At 31.9% G+C, this 12,093-nt stretch overlaps 1 protein-coding gene across 2 annotated transcripts in view; it reads left to right on the plus strand.

The window, feature by feature from the left end:
* Positions 1-899: 899 nt before the first annotated feature.
* LOC143254947 (axin-1-like) overlaps positions 900-12,093 on the plus strand; it is a 46,519-nt gene continuing 35,325 nt past the window's right edge. For both annotated transcript variants that reach the window (XM_076509861.1, XM_076509858.1), the window contains exon 1: positions 900-1,078. The gene's annotated coding sequence lies outside the window, so the exon portion shown is untranslated. The remainder of the gene's footprint in view (positions 1,079-12,093) is intronic.

Consider the following 12,093-nt stretch of genomic DNA (forward strand, 5'->3'; position numbering starts at 1 on the left):
TAAACTTTAAATCCAAAGTAAGGCTTTGAATTGTTTTTTGTGTTCATAATCATAACGAAAGGTGGGCAAATACAAGAGCAATATATAATTATTTTTCTGTTTAAATATTGTCATCATTTATACGTCTATTACTAGCTTTAAGCAACACCATTTCAAAATATTTACAGGCACTATATAGTTTTTTGAATAATTGAGAGCTACATTATGTTTTTAAGCTACGTTCGGATTTATTACATACACTTTATGTGAAATCTATAGATTATCAGTACCGTAAGCTCGTTTTCTTGCTTCTTACCTTGTTTATGTAACTAGTCTTTTTTCCTTTGTTTCAAAATGTACTTGTTTAGAACTAGAAAGGTTTCAAAATGTACTTGTTTAGAACTAGAAAGTACGAAAATATTGTGCAAAAAAAAAAAACCCAACAAAAACGCGTAACACGTTTTCGTTGAAAAACTATATTAAAATAGTTTTGCAATTAAATAAGTATCTTATATGACTCATTTAATAGTTTTTGTTTTCAAATTAGTTACAAATAATAAACTTTTGCTATTTCTTGTATGTAATCAAACAATTTCATTAGCTTTATTTATGTAAAACAGCTGTGGAAATAAAGAAACCCGAAATACAGCTTTTTTTTTTTTTTTTACGAAAAGTAATCTCGAACTGTCCGTGTACAAAATGATAATTTTCTATGTGTTTGAAGTTACCGCTTTAGAGCCTGTGAAGTTGTAAAGCGGTGTATACGAAAACTCCACGTACGGTCCAAACATGAAAGGTACCGTTCCGTTGTATAATACAATTTGCTTATTTTTGCAAAGTAGGGGCAGGCAAATTTTGATTGAAGTGTTTTTATTGGTGCGGCTTGCTATGTGTATAGTGACGTCACTCCATAATAGGCGCTCCGCGTCGGGCATGTGTATCTGTAGGAAGGTGGAGTAAAATTGTTATGAATCTACTCTTAGTCAAATATTGTTCGTTTCAAGTGAAAGAATGGTGAGAGTAACAGGCAAAATTATTATTTGTACATCAGTCAGGAAGCATAGACAAAGTGAAATAGTATAAGAAAACATTTGAAAAGGTAAGATGTCGTAGTATTTGTTAATATATTGTTACTAACCAGTCCGTGCTAGTACTATAGCACTTTTTCTCACAGAAATCGTTCTCACGGAGGGTTTGTCCGATTATGGGCCACCGTTCAAAATTCGTCGTTTGGTTGTTGCTCGTTGTGTTAGGCTTAAAGAACTTGTTCAGCTGATAATAAACAAGAAGACTAATATGATTGTTACAGTCGGCTTGCGGGCTTGTAAAAATATCAAGTTTCTATCATTTAACTGTAAATAACATGAATTATAACTGTACAAATTTATAATGATTCACTTTGTAATGTTTATTTATAAATTGCAAAAAAAAGTAAGTGGCATCACACTAATTTGATTTAATTTAAAGCCATAATATTTAGGTTAAAACATTTTTATGAAATATATAGTGTTTTGTGTATCAAGTATGTGTAATTTGTTTAAATATATCCAAAATACAAAGAAATTGGCCAGATAACGATATGCTCTAACATTTTAAAACTGTTTAATAGCAGAATGATAATATGAAGTTATTAAAAATAAACGTGTAAACACTAAACTGCTGACTGTAAAAACTAATATTAAAGTCGGAGCTAAAACAAGTGATGCTTTCTGCATGTGTGGCTGTGAAATCTATAGGAATTATTAACATTTATTTGATAGAAATACAAATGTTTGTTATCCAACTGTTGATGGATATATTGTTTTAGATAGTTATTAATAGGAATGCTAAATCTTTACTATCATACCATTGCTTTTTATTTTGAAATTAATTTTTTTACTGAGACATTTCAATACAGGTTTATAATAAAATTTATTTTTAAAAAGCTAATGTGAATTGCCTTTTTTATTTTTACTTTAATATATTTAGTGGACTGTTTGATATTTTGTTAAATAAGTAATTATAGTTTTCTATTATTCATTTAGTATGAGGACAAGATTTGAAACATTTGAACTATTTCTACAAGTTACAGTGAAAATGAAATTTGTGATTTGACAGCTTTTGTATGACTAATGTTATGAATGAATGTTCAGAAATTGGTCCACTCATTTTTGCATACGAGTTGTATAAAAGAAAGTTTATCTATTTACATAAATATGTTAATCTATAATACAAAGATCATCTGTAAAAGTAGATTTGATCAATCAGATATCTGTTTTTAAAATACTAGTTCTATAAGTAGAGTTGAAGGTATAGAAAATTAAAATCCTACCAACAAAATTGTATTTTTAAGAAAGTTTATTGACAAGTTCCTGTATTAAAGAATTGCCCACGTTATGTAATTAATGGTCAACACTCATCAGACCTGCCCCATTAAAATCAGTTTTGTTAAATGTTCTCAGAGTGAGCTTTCTCATTGATAATCTTGTATTTAGCAACATGTTATTAATATAAGCACTAAACAATGAATGGTTTTAAAAATAACTGACAAATTTCACAGTCATAGTTCTAAATGAAAGGAATCCTTATTTTTCCTTCTGTAATTGTTTACCATAATTTACATTGACAGAAGTTCTCTCTAGTCATAAGATTATCATCATACATGGTACTTATGATAGTGTAAACATTTAATAAAACATTGTAAGTTCAGTGTTATTTATGTTATTTATTGATGTTTTCTGTAGAAAATCAAAAGCACTCTGTATAATATAATTATATTGTACTACTAACCTTCTTAAAACTGGAGGAGTGAAAGATTGAGTGAAATAAGTTTTTTATTTTGTCTGGAGAATAAAGATCTTTTGTTTTTTCTCTATCTTTAGAGTAAAAACATCCATTTACAAATTCTTAAAAACAACAAAATGTTATAATAATGTTAACAACTTGTTACTGATTCCAGTTTAAACCTTAAAACACTTGTTAAAGCAGAGGTTGTAAGAAACTTATTTTACGTTTTGTCATATAAAACTACCATACATTTATGACACTTGTTTTGGAAAAATATTTAATTTTCAGTGCTACTGAATGGATTAAAAAGAATATTATTGTGAAATAATAATATTCATGGGTTTAAACTCTTGTAATCAAAAGTATATTTGATTTAAGAAAAACTTGTTTGAATTTAAAACCTTCAGTGTGTCCATCATATTTTTTTATAATTTTTACAGATGACATGATTTAACTTTTTATGGATATTGAGGCTTAGATGATTATATGTTGCACAAATAGTTGGTTTATATCAAAATCAAAATACTGGAGTTGGTGAATTTTGTAAACTAGATATGTGCATGTATAACAATCATAACAAAACAGTTTGATTATTTCTCTATTTTTAGATGTATTTAACTGTTTATCTACATTTGGATATGTTTGTTACTGTCTATATTTTTTAGCATGTTTGATCACTTGTTTACCTTTAAATAAGTCTGTTTGTTTGTCTGTTATCAATGTGTTTTGATCTTTTGCCTATCTTTGGTTAAGTTTCATATACTATTTAATTTTGAGTTTAATTATTATTAATGTGTGTGATTTCTTATTTAATTTTAGATGTCTATGATTCTTCTTTTTTTTTTTTTAACAATTTGTCTAGCTTTGAGCAACTTCAGCTGATATTAAAAAAAACAGCAAGCTACCAAAGTCTGTTTTATAGCAAGTCAATATTTAAACAATTTTCAGAGCTATGCATACTAACTTGTCTAATGACATGTTTTATGTTCATAAATTCTACTGATTGTTTTCTTTTGTAAACTGATGTAATGAAATAACCAAAAAAATTAATTCATAATGCTTGTACCTTAGACAGTGTTTTTTGGGAAAGATTCTTATTTTGTGGCTATTTTTATACTGAATATTGCTTGACATGAGCAGCTGAAGGAAAGTTTGTGAATAACAAGAAATTTGTATGTACAGCTAAATGCTGTGGTTTTGACCATAATCTGGTTTAAGAAGTTAACCAGTAATTTATTTTGTCTGAGTAAACCAGTTTATTTATAATTGCTACCTAACAGGTTTTCATATTTCTGTGAAAATAGTTATTTTTAGACAATGTAAAATGTGTCATTTAGTAGGTAATTATAAGGTAATTCTTAATTATAAGAATTAAGCTGCAGAGTTTGGAGACCACTATGGTTGTTCAACCAAGTAAATGCAAAATATAGATTAAAGTGACTTATTTGTATCTTTGTTCTGTTTATTGATGAATTTCTACATTTGGTAAGTATCCATGATTGTGGAACTATTTAGTGTGGTAATATGAGTGTGTCAAAAGTTATAAAAAGACATAGATTAAAATTACTTGTACTTGTTTAATTAGCATTTTAGTTTATTATCAGAACACCAGCATAGGTTTGATAATTTAAATTAATTCAAACTTTGTGTGTTAGCTAGTTGTTACAGTAACATTATTTAAAATCTCTGGTTAAGAAATATTAAACTTTAAGTGCAGAATGTCTGTAGATCTGTGTATTTCTTAATAACTTGGATTACTTACTGCTTTACTTGATCATATGATTGTCTTTTATATTTATGTCGAACAGTTTTCTTCAATTATTCTGAGGGTTTGGTAAAAACAAACAATAATTGAATATATATAACGAACTGGTAAAAGATTAAATTCTAATGAATTTTGTAAAAGATAATATAAATTGTTGGTAGTTGCATAAAACATTTGATGTACATGTGTTAATATTAGAAAAGCAGCAAAAGGAAAGTATATATTTGTAACACAGTAGTCCTGGTCCATCCATTCTTTCATTGCATCATCACCACCATTCTTGTGTACATACTAATTTGGTTTGAATGATTCTGTAACTATAGTAGGAATATTTATATGTACTAATCCTTTAAAAGAATTGTCTGCAGCCATGTGTAAATGTATAGTGAAAACTGGATTTTTTTTTTTTTTGCATTACATTAACAAGTATTTAGGATAGACAGAAATTAAGTAAAACAAAAGTAGGTGACATTAAGCTTCTAAATGTTAAAACCTATATAGAAATCAAAATTTAAGAATATTTTTTATTATCATGATAGTCCGTGTCTGCAATATAAAGATTTTGAATGTTTTTTTTAAAGTTAGTTGTGGTGGATCATACTGCATGCTCTTGATTTGATAAAAATCTTGATACCACATTGCATTTTGAAAATTATATAAATTCCTTTCAGTGTAACACCTATGCAAAAATTGCCAGCCATAAGGTGAATAAAACAAGCACCAACATGTATTGTATTTGATTGTGAGATAAAACTAAGTTCCTAGTTTACTTTGGTAAGACAGCTAATGGATGTTAATTGATGTCAAGATAGTTACTGAGTATTCAGTAATTGGATGTTAAGGTAGCTACTGAGTGCTTCTGTTTAACAAAATAACAAGACTTGATTAGATAAATCGACTGGACTTTAAATTTTTAACCATAACGTATTATAAACAATATATCTGGGGTAATGTTTAAGCATCACCCACATTTCACAGTTAACTTATTTGGCCAGTGTCTGAATTTCTACTATATATATATATATATATATATATATATATATATATATATATAAAGGTATGTTAAACAATGCAAAGTTGTAGTTAAAAGCTCTTGAAATTTCCCCAAAAATATTTTACAAGGATGGAGGTTTTGCTCATCATAACAAGGCAATGTTTTTTTGTTTGCAGAATAACAGTTTTATATTTGTGTATTTTTACCTTTTTGTAAATAGTTTTGATGTAGTTTCTGAAACGTTTAACATATCATAATACTTTAATGTTTGTTAAGAGTATAATTGTGTATTAATAATATAATTTGGTATTTTTAAAATTACTAAAAATTAGTAAGAATCGAGTAAGAGAATGATAATGCTTAAATAATTTTATCTCATGTTCATAAAAATTTATTATAATATTTTAAAAGGTTTGTCCTTGTTTGTCATAGGCGGATGTCGAAGCAATCGTTATCGTCACGTAGTCTTTGCCAGTGTTTAGACAAACGAAACTATTAATGAAATAATTTATTTTATACAGAAAAAGAAAATTGACAATTCGTAATGTAAAGGCTGGAAGTCATAAAATTGAATTTTTCGTTGTATCTTCATTAAGATTAATCCGATTAAATGATTGATTCGCTTTAGGGTTTATCCCCCCCCCCCTCCATTCTTCTCCGAGTAAACGTGGAAGTTTCAAATTTAATTGGAACTTGCTGGTAAAGCAGCGCACTTGACGATGTATTGTTCGGTTCATTTGCCCTTATCTATTATTGATCGTCAACCGTCGTTGGCTGTTTGGTGAATAACAATATTTGAATAGGCCGGAAGCGAGACCTAGTAGTTCAGACTATGTATGACTGGCGCGTGGAATAATGATGAGCCATACTGGAAATTCAGTGTATTTGTTTTTTTTTAAACTACAGTCAATATCTAAATAAGATTTCTACTTATTGCTAAAGGTTCTTTTTATATTAAGCTGTTGATAAAACTTCTGCTTGGAATCGATGAAACAAATGTTTGGAAAATTATACAGGGAAGATAATAGATGGTTTCAGTATTGTATGTAATTGTAAGTAATTCGAAAGAGCACAACAAAGAAACATAAATCAAGGTAAAACTAGGGATAAAAACTTGTATTTCGCATATGGAACAGTTTTTTGTTCTTGTTATGGTATCTCTTTTTTTCTATGCACAAAATTTATAAAACGTAACGTCAATGTAGTGTATTTAAATTAAAACAAATAAATGACCTGTCCAGACTGCTCACTTGTGAGTTTAGGTACGTGAAGTTTATTAACGAATCTGATGGCCGTGCGAGACGTCTGAATGACCGCGAGGTTAAACACTATTTCTCCACATGCGATACCCATCAAACCTATCGGCCTGACGTGGCCAGGTGGTTAAGGCACTCGACTCGTAATGTGAGGGTCGTGGGTTCAAATCCTCGTCAAACCAAAAATGCTGGCCCTTTTAGCCGTAGAGGCGTTGTAATACGACAGTCAATCTTACTATTCGTTGGTAAAAGAGTACCCCAAGAGTTAGCGGTGGGTGGTGATGACTAGCTGTCTTCCCTCTAGTCTTAAACTGCAAAATTAGGATCGGCTAGCACAGATAGCCTCCAAGTAGCTGAATGGTCTGATGAAAAATGAGAAACCGATGAAGTTGTAGTAAGAGAGACACCTAATGCACAAGCGCACTGTACAACATTGTGCTTGAATTAGGTGTGTGCGAAATACCCGAGTTGTGGAAGAACTAGTTCGGAAAGTATAAATGATTTACGTAGGAAAGGTGTGTGAATCTTGCTGCCGATTATGTTTGTATATGACATAAAATTTCGTATGGCTAACGATATAAACAATTGCCTGCTGAATTAACGTGTTTTTTGCCTGCTGATATAAACAGTTGCCTGCTGAATTAACGTGTTTTTTTGTGTGTCTTTACTCGTTCTACAAGTATCACAGAATCTGTTTTTAAACTTCGGAGAAAGATTTAACTGGTGCCAAAATTTGTTTCTTGTTATTATTATTATTATTAACGCATTACTTCTACGAACTATAAAGGTTGATAGTCATGATGGTGACTTATGTATTGTAATCAGTGGTGTTTTGAACGTTAATACAGGAGTAACCTTACTTAAGAATGTTCATTTTCTCATTGTGTATGACGAACTCTAATTACTGCAATCAGAAAAAAAACCCAACAAAAAAACACATACATGTGATGGATCTGCCTTAAACGGTTCTGATGTAGTTCTACTCCCACTGATTAGTTCAGGCCACATACAGTTTACCGTGAGAGATGTGAAAACGGGAGCTATTTCAATATATAAAAAAAACACCAAGTGGTTTCCTTAGATAAATACATTTATTTTGTAATGACATGTTTGTGAATTTCATTGCTTATGTTACACAATACTACAGGGTAATGCAAAAGTCGCGACTAGAATGTAATGTCCGAGGCCCGTCTTTATTACGACCTTCCTAAGTCGTGTCTTTTGTTCTACTATGTTTTGTTCTTTTTCATTTGTTACAATAATCAGTCGGAATTTCATTAATTTTGTGGGGGTGACTATTTTTTATGACGGTGGCCATTTCGTTTGTGGAAATTTCTAAACTTGATGCTGTAGTTCGCTACATTACACGAGACGGAACCGTATCGTTTGTATGAAGGTAGGTGAATGTGCCACTTTAAATTGACTTCCATGAACCAGTCGAGGAAGATCTTTTCTGTTTCTAATGTTGGTAATTAGTACATCACATGACTGACTGCCTGACTTTGTTAGAAACTGGACTAGGGGGAGGAGAAAAACAAAAATTCAGTCTGTCCTAGTTCTTAAAAATAGTATGTGGAAAAGTGGGAGGAGACGCATCCTCATTTTGCCCACTATGTTAGGCGCCTCTGGTAAATCATTAGGTAAAAACATGTTTGCATAAAGTTTTTGTATAAAACAGTGGTTCCCAACCTTTTTTATGCCCCGCACCCCTAAAAAAAATTTAATATTATCTCGCACTCCTGGTTGGGAACCACTGGTATAAAAGCTTGAAAAGTGAGCCTAACTTAATTGGTTAGAATCATGAAAACGAGCTCATTGTTAGTGTTTCATGTGGGGACTACGTGAAGACGAGCTCATTGTCTGTGTTTCTTGTTTTTAGTCTGAAATTGGTTTCATAGTAATTTTCTGGTCAGTTTAGGGATATTAAATGTTACGTAATCTAACAACTGTTTCGTAATAATGGAGCTTTGTTTCTCAAGATATAGTAAGTAGGTTTATAAGGGGAGTGTGAGTACAGCAGGGTATCTTAGACTATATGACGAACAAATTAGGATAACTTCTTCATTCCTCTTTGTTTTCTACCTCTATATTGATGATCGAATTTTGATTATTTCGAAACGTTTAATAAATACTTCTTATATCACGTTTTTCATCAAGTTGGCCAGGTGGTTAGGACGCTCGACACGTAATCTGATGGTCGAGGGTTTGAATTCCCGTCACACCAAACGCATTTGTTCTTTCGGCTGTGGGGACGTTATAATGACTGTCAATACTGCTATTAGTTGGTAAAAGAGTAGCCCAAGAATTGGCGGTGGGTGCTGATGACAAGCTGCCTTCCCACTAGTCTTACACTGGTAAATTTGAGGCGGCTTGCACAGATAGCCTTCGTGTAGCTTCGCGCGAAATTCAGAACAATTATTATGTTAGATTTTCTAAAAACGAATCGATTACAAGCTTAATTATTTCGTTCAGCTTTAAGCCAAGGGATTTCACAGATTATACGGGATATATTTATGCCCATTACAACGATTTTGAGTAATAACAAAGTATGTTTTTGTGAGTACCTCAGAATTATAAGTATGCTTCAGTAGTATAATGATGGTGAGCTGTCTATGTACATGACAAACACGTGTTGAAACTATACACAGTTTGTTCTGTCAGTTCCATTCAAATTCAGTGAACGTTGGGCCAAGTGAGGATCGTTTAATCTTGCCCTCACCCCCCATTAACAAAACATCGTGCATCGAACTTCGAGGAAGTTAAAAAAATAACTTGTGTTGCTTTTTAAAATGAAATATGGGAATATTTTTAACAGTTTTAAGTCTATGTGTTTATATCAATATTTGAGTTGTACAAGTTACTAATAGTGATTTTGTAATAATGAGTTACAAAATTATTTATATGCGCAGAGCAATGTTGAATTTCAATTTTTCTTTGTTAGGTTTCCTTTATGGGTGCTGTGTCGATATTGTTACATGAAGTCGCTTTTGTAGCAGTTTATCATACATTGAAACAAGCACTTTTTTATCTGTTTCTTATGACATGCTATTTCGATAGGTACGATTTATATGCTTCAACTTACGCCACCGATCTCACGATAGATCGAAGACGGAATTAGAATAATTATTAATGATGTAAGATTAATACTTATTTAAATCCCTCGCCATGGTCGATGAAGTTCGATTTGCAAATGGGCTAGTCGTGATCAAGTGGTCGTCGTGTGGGGTTGCATATAGGACAAGATTCGAGACGTAATAGCACTGAATTGTGGGTGTGTTAAAAGAATGATAGCCAGTTCTGTTATTCGCCACCAGGTCATTAATATAATATTAGGGGCGGCTATACCTGAGCCATATGAATCTCTGACTTGAACATTTACTCGAACATTGGCCCTATGGTTAGATTCGACTCGTATTCCGAGAATCGCGGGTTCGAATCTCCCTCACACCAAACATACTCGCCCTTCCAGCCGTGGGGGCGTTATAAGGTTACGGTTAATCCCACTATTGGTAAAATAGTAGCTCAACAGTTGGTGGTGGGTGGTGATGACTAGCTAACTTTTCTCTGGTCTTGTATTGCTTATTTAAGGACGGCTAGCACAGATAACCATCGTATAGCTTTGCGCGAAACTCAAAAACTTGCTCGAAGGAGATGCAGTTCAGGTTGAAAATATCAAATATTTACATGAGATATACGACATCTGGCGAATTTACATAATTTTGACATCCTATATACATAAAGTTAACAAGCCTGTTTTTGTGTTTTTAAACGCTTTTATTTAATTAATCAGAAAAAGTTTAAAACTGGAAACATTTCCATGTGATATAAAATGTTTCCTTGTAAAGTTTGTTGCTTTGCTTTGACAGCATTTATATATGTAAAAACGGCTCGTTTGGGTTGAGAAATTTTTTTACATAGAGCAGCGAACAACGTTTCGACCTTTTTCGGTCATCGTCAGGTTCACAAAGAAAGAAAGAGAAAGCTGACCACATGTTTGAACTGACAAAAAAAAATTACGTAGAGGAGCGAGCGTTTTGACCACATGTTTGAAAGAAAGAAAGAGGTAACTGACCGGAAGCTGACCACATGTTTGAAAGGGGTTGTGTAACTGAGTGTCGGAATGTAAAACGTTTTCTCAACCCAAACGAGCCGTTTTTACATATATATTTTTCTTTACAAGTGGGTTTTCTCGACATCACTTTGACAGCATTTGATTATATCAGGTTTGTATGTATAAAGGGACCAAAATTCTTTATAGTAGGTGTCTGTGACTTGTTGGCGGTAAATGTGGACAATTAACGAACAGCACACAACCCACTTGTTTTAAATTATTATATTCAAACCAATTCAAACGTGTGCAAAAATTTGTTACACCATTGGTTATCTCAGTTATATCCAAAGCTTTATATAATTTTCTCTTCTTTTCGCCAAAGTTCACACTGGAGAGTTCAGTTGCTATGGGACACCCGTTGATAAAACAAATTGTTCTTCTGTGTTTGTTAAACTGTGAAATTCTCCCAATAAATCGCTCATTACAGCTAAACTAACAAGCATGCAGTCTAACTTCACTCTTTTTAACTTTTTCTGACTTAATTTTTTCTTATGCTCACCTGTACGTATATATAACTTTCAACAGACTAGGAGAGAGATGATGTAACCATACTCACTTAAGGCAATGAGGAAACTAGAACATTCGATAATATGATGTTACACTTATCGAATTGCGTAACGAAAGTTGTCATAACTATGACCATTAAAGTAGTTTCAACACTTTTGTCAAGAAAACTAAAGAACCATTAAATATTAAATCATTAAATGAACTAATATCGCTTACACTAAATCCGTGTATATCCAACAAGTGATGAAGTCAAAATTTTCTATTTGTTTTTTGTTTTTGAATTTCGCGCAAAGTATTTCTGTAGTTGCTAATCAATTATGTACTTAAAAAAAAACAACAACAGCCTAATCCACTCTGATTGTTCAGTGGCAAGTCTAAGGATTTATGCTAAAAGTGAGTACAGATACCCGTGGTGAGAAGAGCACAGAAAGCTCATTGAGAAACATTGCACTCAGCAACCAACAAATAAACATAAAATATTTAAAATGTGTGTCAGCCTCCCCTGAAACCGCTTGTACTCATATTGTGACAAACGTGCAGCCTGCATGCCAAAAACAAAATAAAAGTTGACTCTGAATCGAACTTTGAATTTATAGTACTTTTATATAAAAACTTGAATTTTGATGTATTTTTATTCTGCCCTAGAGACAGAATAGGGAGAGATTTTCAGTTTTAGGATTAAATTATCAGTTAAACGACATTTATGGACGTTCCT

The sequence above is a fragment of the Tachypleus tridentatus genome, chromosome 7, assembly GCF_004210375.1.
Source record: "Tachypleus tridentatus isolate NWPU-2018 chromosome 7, ASM421037v1, whole genome shotgun sequence".
Classification (NCBI taxonomy): Eukaryota; Metazoa; Arthropoda; class Merostomata; order Xiphosura; family Limulidae; genus Tachypleus; species Tachypleus tridentatus.